The sequence below is a fragment of the Mixophyes fleayi genome, unplaced genomic scaffold (genome assembly GCF_038048845.1).
Source record: "Mixophyes fleayi isolate aMixFle1 unplaced genomic scaffold, aMixFle1.hap1 Scaffold_114, whole genome shotgun sequence".
Lineage (NCBI taxonomy): Eukaryota > Metazoa > Chordata > Amphibia > Anura > Limnodynastidae > Mixophyes > Mixophyes fleayi.
In genome coordinates, this window is record NW_027445912.1 from 15,001 (window position 1) to 20,000 (window position 5,000).

Sequence of the window (5,000 nt, forward strand, 5' to 3'; positions counted from 1 at the left end):
CTTGTTCCGGCTTCCTTCAATGCTGTTTTCTAGATGTATAAGAGATGTAGGTCAATAGGAAAACAATACCTACAGCCACACCACCCTGAACAAGCCCAATCTTGTCTGATCTTGGAAGCTAAGCAGGGACGGGCCTGGTTAGTACTTGGATGGGAGACCACCTGGGAATACCAGGTGCTGTAGGCCTTTTTTTTTTCTCTCTTGTTCCGGCTTCCTTCAATGCTGGTTTTGAGATTATAAGAGATGTAGGTCAATAGGAAACCAAAACCTACAGCTACACATCTCTAAACAAACCCAATCTCGTTTGATCTTGGAAGCTAAGCAGGGTCAGGCCTGGTTAGTACTTGGATGGGAGACCACCTGGGAATACCAGGTGCTGTAGGCTTTTTTTTATTCTCTCTTGTTCCGGCTTCCTTCAATACTGATTTTTAGATGTATAAGAGATGTAGGTCAATAGGAAACCAATACCTACAGTCACACCACCCTGAACAAGCCTGATCTTGGAAACTAAGCAGAGCCAGGCCTGGTTAGTACTTGGATGCGAGACCACCTGGGGATACCAGGTGCTGTAGGCCCTTTTTTTTTTCTCTCTTGTTCCGACTTCCTTCAATGCTGGTTTTGAGATGTATAAGAGATGTAGGTCAATCGGAAACCAATACCTACTGCCATACCACCCTGAACAAGCCCAATCTCGTCTGATCTTGAAAGCTAAGCAGGGCTGGGCCTGGTTAGTACTTGGATGGGAGACCACCTGGAAATACCAGGTGCTGTAGGCTTTTTTTTTTCTCTCTTGTTCCGGCCTCCTTCAATGCTGGTTTTGAGATGTATAAGAGATGTAGGTCAATAGGAAACCAATACCTACAGCCACACCACCCTGAACAAGCCCAATCTCGTCTGATCTTGGAAGCTAAGCAGGGACGGGCCTGGTTAGTACTTGGATGGGAGACCACCTGGGAATACCAGGTGCTGTAGGCCTTTTTTTTTTCTCTCTTGTTCCGGCTTCCTTCAATGCTGGTTTTGAGATTATAAGAGATGTAGGTCAATAGGAAACCAAAACCTACAGCTACACATCTCTAAACAAGCCCAATCTCGTTTGATCTTGGAAGCTAAGCAGGGCCAGGCCTGGTTAGTACTTGGATGGGAGACCACCTGGGAATACCAGGTGCTGTAGGCTTTTTTTTTTTTCTCTCTTGTTCCGGCTTCCTTCAATGGTGGTTTTTAGATGTATAAGAGATGTTAGTCAATAGGAAACCAATACCTACAGCCACACCACACTGAACAAGCCCAATCTCGTCTGATCTTGGAAGCTAAGCAGGGCTGGGCCTGGTTAGTACTTGGATGGGAGACCACCTGGCAATAGCAGGTGCTGTAGGCTTTTTTTTTTCTCTCTTGTTCCGGCCTCCTTCAATGCTGGTTTTGAGATGTATAAGAGATGTAGGTCAATAGGAAACCAATACCTACAGCCACACCACCCTGAACAAGCCCAATCTTGTCTGATCTTGGAAGCTAAGCAGAGCCGGGCCTGGTTAGTACTTCGATGGGAGACCACCTGGGAATACCAGGTGCTGTAGGCCTTTTTTTCTTCTCTCTTGTTCCGGCTTCCTTCAATGCTGGTTTCTAGATGTATAAGAGATGTAGGTCAATAGGAAAACAATACCTACAGCCACACCACCCTGAACAAGCCCAATCTCGTCTGATCTTGGAAGCTAAGCAGGGACGGGCCTGGTTAGTACTTGGATGGGAGACCACCTGGGAATACCAGGTGCTGTAGGCCTTTTTTTTTTCTCTCTTGTTCCGGCTTCCTTCAATGCTTGTTTTTAGATGTATAAGAGATGTAGGTCAATAGGAAAACAATACCTACAGCCACACCACCCTGAACAAGCCCAATCTCGTCTGATCTTGGAAGCTAAGCAGGGCTGGGCCTGGTTAGTACTTGGATGGGAGACCACCTGGAAATACCAGGTGCTGTAGGCTTTTTTTTTTCTCTCTTGTTCCGGCCTCCTTCAATGCTGGTTTTCAAATGTATAAGAGATGTAGGTCAAGAGGAAACCAATACCTACAGCCACACCACCCTGAACAAGCCCAATCTCGTCTGATCTTGGAAGCTAAGCAGAGCCGGGCCTGGTTAGTACTTGGATGGGAGACCCCCTGGGAATACCAGGTGCTGTAGGCCTTTTTTTTTTTCTCTCTTGTTCCGGCTTCCTTCAATGCTTGTTTTTAGATGTATAAGAGATGTAGGTCAATAGGAAAACAATAACTACAGCCACACCACCCTGAACAAGCCTGATCTTGGAAGCTAAGCAGAGCCGGGGTTGGTTAGTACTTGGATGGGAGACCACCTGGGAATACCAGGTGCTGTAGGCTTTTTTTTTTTCTCTCTTGTTCCGGCTTCCTTCAATGCTGTTTTTTAGATGTATAAGAGATGTAGGTCAATAGGAAACCAATACATACAGCCACACCACCCTGAACAAGCCTGATCTTGGAAGCTAAGCAGAGCCGGGGTTGGTTAGTACTTGGATGGGAGACCACCTGGGAATAGCAGGTGCTGTAGGCCTTTTTTTTTCTCTCTTGTTCCGGCTTCCTTCAATGCTGGTTTTGAGATTATAAGAGATGTAGGTCAATACAAAACCAATACCTACAGCTACACATCTCTGAACAAGCCCAATCTCGTTTGATCTTGGAAGCTAAGCAGAGCCGGGCCTGGTTAGTACTTGGATGGGAGACCACCTGGGAATACCAGGTGCTCTAGGCCTTTTTTTCTTCTCTCTTGTTCCGGCTTCCTTCAATGCTGGTTTCTAGATGTATAAGAGATGTAGGTCAATAGGAAAACAATACCTACAGCCACACCAACCTGAACAAGCCCAATCTCATGTGATCTTCGAAGCTAAGCAGGGCCGGGCCTGGTTAGTACTTGGGTGGGAGACCACCTGGGAATACCAGGTGCTGTAGGCCTTTTTTTTTCTCTCTTGTTCCGGCTTCCTTCAATGCTGGTTTTGAGATTATAAGAGATGTAGGTCAATACAAACCCAATACCTACAGCTACACATCTCTGAACAATCCCAATCTCGTTTGATCTTGGAAGCTAAGCAGAGCCGGACCTGGTTAGTACTTTGATGGGAGACCACCTGGGAATACCAGGTGCTGTAGGCCTTTTTTTTTTCTCTCTTGTTCCGGCTTCCTTCAATGCTGGTTTTGAGATTATAAGAGATGTAGGTCAATAGGAAACCGTTACCTACAGCCACACCACCCTGAACAAGCCCAATCTCGTCTGATCTTGGAAGCTAAGCAGGGCTGGGCCTGGTTAGTACTTGGATGGGAGACCACCTGGAAATACCAGGTGCTGTAGGCTTTTTTTTTCTCTCTTGTTCCGCCTCCTTCAATGCTGGTTTTGATATGTATAAGAGATGTAGGTCAATAGGAAACCAATACCTACTGCCACACCACCCTGAACAAGCCCAATCTCGTCTGATCTTGAAAGCTAAGCAGGTCCGGGCCTGGTTAGTACTTTTTTTTTTCTCTCTTGTTCTTGCTTCCTTCAATGCTGGTTTTAAAATGTATAAGTGATGTAGGTCATTAGGAAACCAATACCTACAGCCACACCACCCTGGATAAGCCCAATCTCGTCTGATCTTGGAAGCTAAGCAGGGCCAGGCCTGGTTAGTACTTGGATGGGAGACCCCCTGGGAATACCAGGTGCTGTAGGCCTTTTTTTTTTTCTCTCTTGTTCCGGCTTCCTTCAATGCTTGTTTTTAGATGTATAAGAGATGTAGGTCAATAGGAAAACAATAACTACAGCCACACCACCCTGAACAAGCCCAATCTCGTCTGATCTTGGAAGCTAAGCAGGGCTGGGCCTGGTTAGTACTTGGATGGGAGACCACCTGGAAATACCAGGTGCTGTCGGCTTTTTTTTTTCTCTCTTGTTCCGGCCTCCTTCAATGCTGGTTTTGAGATGTATAAGAGATGTAGGTCAATAGGAAAACAATACCTACAGCCACACCACCCTGAACAAGCCCAATCTTGTCTGATCTTGGAAGCTAAGCAGAGCCGGGCCTGGTTAGTACTTGGATGGGAGACCACCTGGGAATACCAGGTGCTGTAAGCCTTTTTTTCTTCTCTCTTGTTCCGGCTTCCTTCAATGCTGGTTTCTAGATGTATAAGAGATGTAGGTCAATAGGAAAAAAATACCTACAGCCACACCACCCTTAACAAGCCCAATCTCATCTGATCTTGGAAGCTAAGCAGGGCCAGGCCTGGTTAGTACTTGGATGGGAGACCACCTGGGAATACCAGGTGCTGTAGGCCTTTTTTTCTTCTCTCTTGTTCCGGCTTCCTTCAATGCTGGTTTCTAGATGTATAAGAGATGTAGGTCAATAGGAAAAACAATACCTACAGCCACACCACCCTGAACAAGCCCAATCTCATCTGATCTTCGAAGCTAAGCAGGGCCGGGCCTGGTTAGTACTTGGGTGGGAGACCACCTGGGAATACCAGGTGCTGTAGGCCTTTTTTTTTCTCTCTTGTTCCGGCTTCCTTCAATGCTGGTTTTGAGATTATAAGAGATGTAGGTCAATACAAACCCAATACCTACAGCTACACATCTCTGAACAATCCCAATCTCGTTTGATCTTGGAAGCTAAGCAGAGCCGGACCTGGTTAGTACTTTGATGGGAGACCACCTGGGAATACCAGGTGCTGTAGGCCTTTTTTTTTTCTCTCTTGTTCCGGCTTCCTTCAATGCTGGTTTTGAGATTATAAGAGATGTAGGTCAATAGGAAACCGTTACCTACAGCCACACCACCCTGAACAAGCCCAATCTCGTCTGATCTTGGAAGCTAAGCAGGGCTGGGCCTGGTTAGTACTTGGATGGGAGACCACCTGGAAATACCAGGTGCTGTAGGCTTTTTTTTTCTCTCTTGTTCCGCCTCCTTCAATGCTGGTTTTGATATGTATAAGAGATGTAGGTCAATAGGAAACCAATACCTACTGCCACACCACCC

The 5,000-nt window shown here is 46.3% G+C and overlaps 11 non-coding genes and 10 pseudogenes across 11 annotated transcripts; all 21 read left to right on the plus strand.

Annotated features, from left to right (window-relative positions):
• The first annotated feature begins 67 nt into the window (after positions 1 to 67).
• LOC142113370 (5S ribosomal RNA) lies at positions 68 to 186 on the plus strand. The gene has a single exon (XR_012681483.1). It is a non-coding gene; the product is annotated as a 5S ribosomal RNA (ribosomal RNA).
• Positions 187 to 266: 80 nt separating this feature from the next.
• On the plus strand, positions 267 to 385 carry LOC142113731 (5S ribosomal RNA; annotated as a pseudogene).
• A 272-nt stretch (positions 386 to 657) lies between these two features.
• On the plus strand, positions 658 to 776 carry LOC142113448 (5S ribosomal RNA). Its single transcript, XR_012681560.1, has one exon. It is a non-coding gene; the product is annotated as a 5S ribosomal RNA (ribosomal RNA).
• An 80-nt stretch (positions 777 to 856) lies between these two features.
• Positions 857 to 975, plus strand: LOC142113695 (5S ribosomal RNA). The gene has a single exon (XR_012681624.1). It is a non-coding gene; the product is annotated as a 5S ribosomal RNA (ribosomal RNA).
• Positions 976 to 1,055: 80 nt separating this feature from the next.
• Positions 1,056 to 1,174, plus strand: LOC142112871 (5S ribosomal RNA; annotated as a pseudogene).
• Positions 1,175 to 1,256: 82 nt separating this feature from the next.
• On the plus strand, positions 1,257 to 1,375 carry LOC142113747 (5S ribosomal RNA; annotated as a pseudogene).
• An 80-nt stretch (positions 1,376 to 1,455) lies between these two features.
• On the plus strand, positions 1,456 to 1,574 carry LOC142113567 (5S ribosomal RNA; annotated as a pseudogene).
• Positions 1,575 to 1,655: 81 nt separating this feature from the next.
• LOC142113709 (5S ribosomal RNA) lies at positions 1,656 to 1,774 on the plus strand. Its single transcript, XR_012681626.1, has one exon. It is a non-coding gene; the product is annotated as a 5S ribosomal RNA (ribosomal RNA).
• An 81-nt stretch (positions 1,775 to 1,855) lies between these two features.
• On the plus strand, positions 1,856 to 1,974 carry LOC142113273 (5S ribosomal RNA). Its single transcript, XR_012681387.1, has one exon. It is a non-coding gene; the product is annotated as a 5S ribosomal RNA (ribosomal RNA).
• Positions 1,975 to 2,054: 80 nt separating this feature from the next.
• Positions 2,055 to 2,173, plus strand: LOC142113331 (5S ribosomal RNA). Its single transcript, XR_012681445.1, has one exon. It is a non-coding gene; the product is annotated as a 5S ribosomal RNA (ribosomal RNA).
• A 460-nt stretch (positions 2,174 to 2,633) lies between these two features.
• On the plus strand, positions 2,634 to 2,752 carry LOC142112900 (5S ribosomal RNA; annotated as a pseudogene).
• An 81-nt stretch (positions 2,753 to 2,833) lies between these two features.
• Positions 2,834 to 2,952, plus strand: LOC142113693 (5S ribosomal RNA; annotated as a pseudogene).
• Positions 2,953 to 3,031: 79 nt separating this feature from the next.
• LOC142113750 (5S ribosomal RNA) lies at positions 3,032 to 3,150 on the plus strand (annotated as a pseudogene).
• Positions 3,151 to 3,230: 80 nt separating this feature from the next.
• Positions 3,231 to 3,349, plus strand: LOC142113274 (5S ribosomal RNA). The gene has a single exon (XR_012681388.1). It is a non-coding gene; the product is annotated as a 5S ribosomal RNA (ribosomal RNA).
• A 237-nt stretch (positions 3,350 to 3,586) lies between these two features.
• LOC142113358 (5S ribosomal RNA) lies at positions 3,587 to 3,705 on the plus strand. The gene has a single exon (XR_012681471.1). It is a non-coding gene; the product is annotated as a 5S ribosomal RNA (ribosomal RNA).
• Positions 3,706 to 3,787: 82 nt separating this feature from the next.
• Positions 3,788 to 3,906, plus strand: LOC142113626 (5S ribosomal RNA; annotated as a pseudogene).
• An 80-nt stretch (positions 3,907 to 3,986) lies between these two features.
• LOC142113684 (5S ribosomal RNA) lies at positions 3,987 to 4,105 on the plus strand (annotated as a pseudogene).
• Positions 4,106 to 4,186: 81 nt separating this feature from the next.
• On the plus strand, positions 4,187 to 4,305 carry LOC142113394 (5S ribosomal RNA). The gene has a single exon (XR_012681508.1). It is a non-coding gene; the product is annotated as a 5S ribosomal RNA (ribosomal RNA).
• An 82-nt stretch (positions 4,306 to 4,387) lies between these two features.
• Positions 4,388 to 4,506, plus strand: LOC142113364 (5S ribosomal RNA). The gene has a single exon (XR_012681478.1). It is a non-coding gene; the product is annotated as a 5S ribosomal RNA (ribosomal RNA).
• A 79-nt stretch (positions 4,507 to 4,585) lies between these two features.
• On the plus strand, positions 4,586 to 4,704 carry LOC142113752 (5S ribosomal RNA; annotated as a pseudogene).
• Positions 4,705 to 4,784: 80 nt separating this feature from the next.
• Positions 4,785 to 4,903, plus strand: LOC142113275 (5S ribosomal RNA). The gene has a single exon (XR_012681389.1). It is a non-coding gene; the product is annotated as a 5S ribosomal RNA (ribosomal RNA).
• Positions 4,904 to 5,000: the final 97 nt, after the last annotated feature.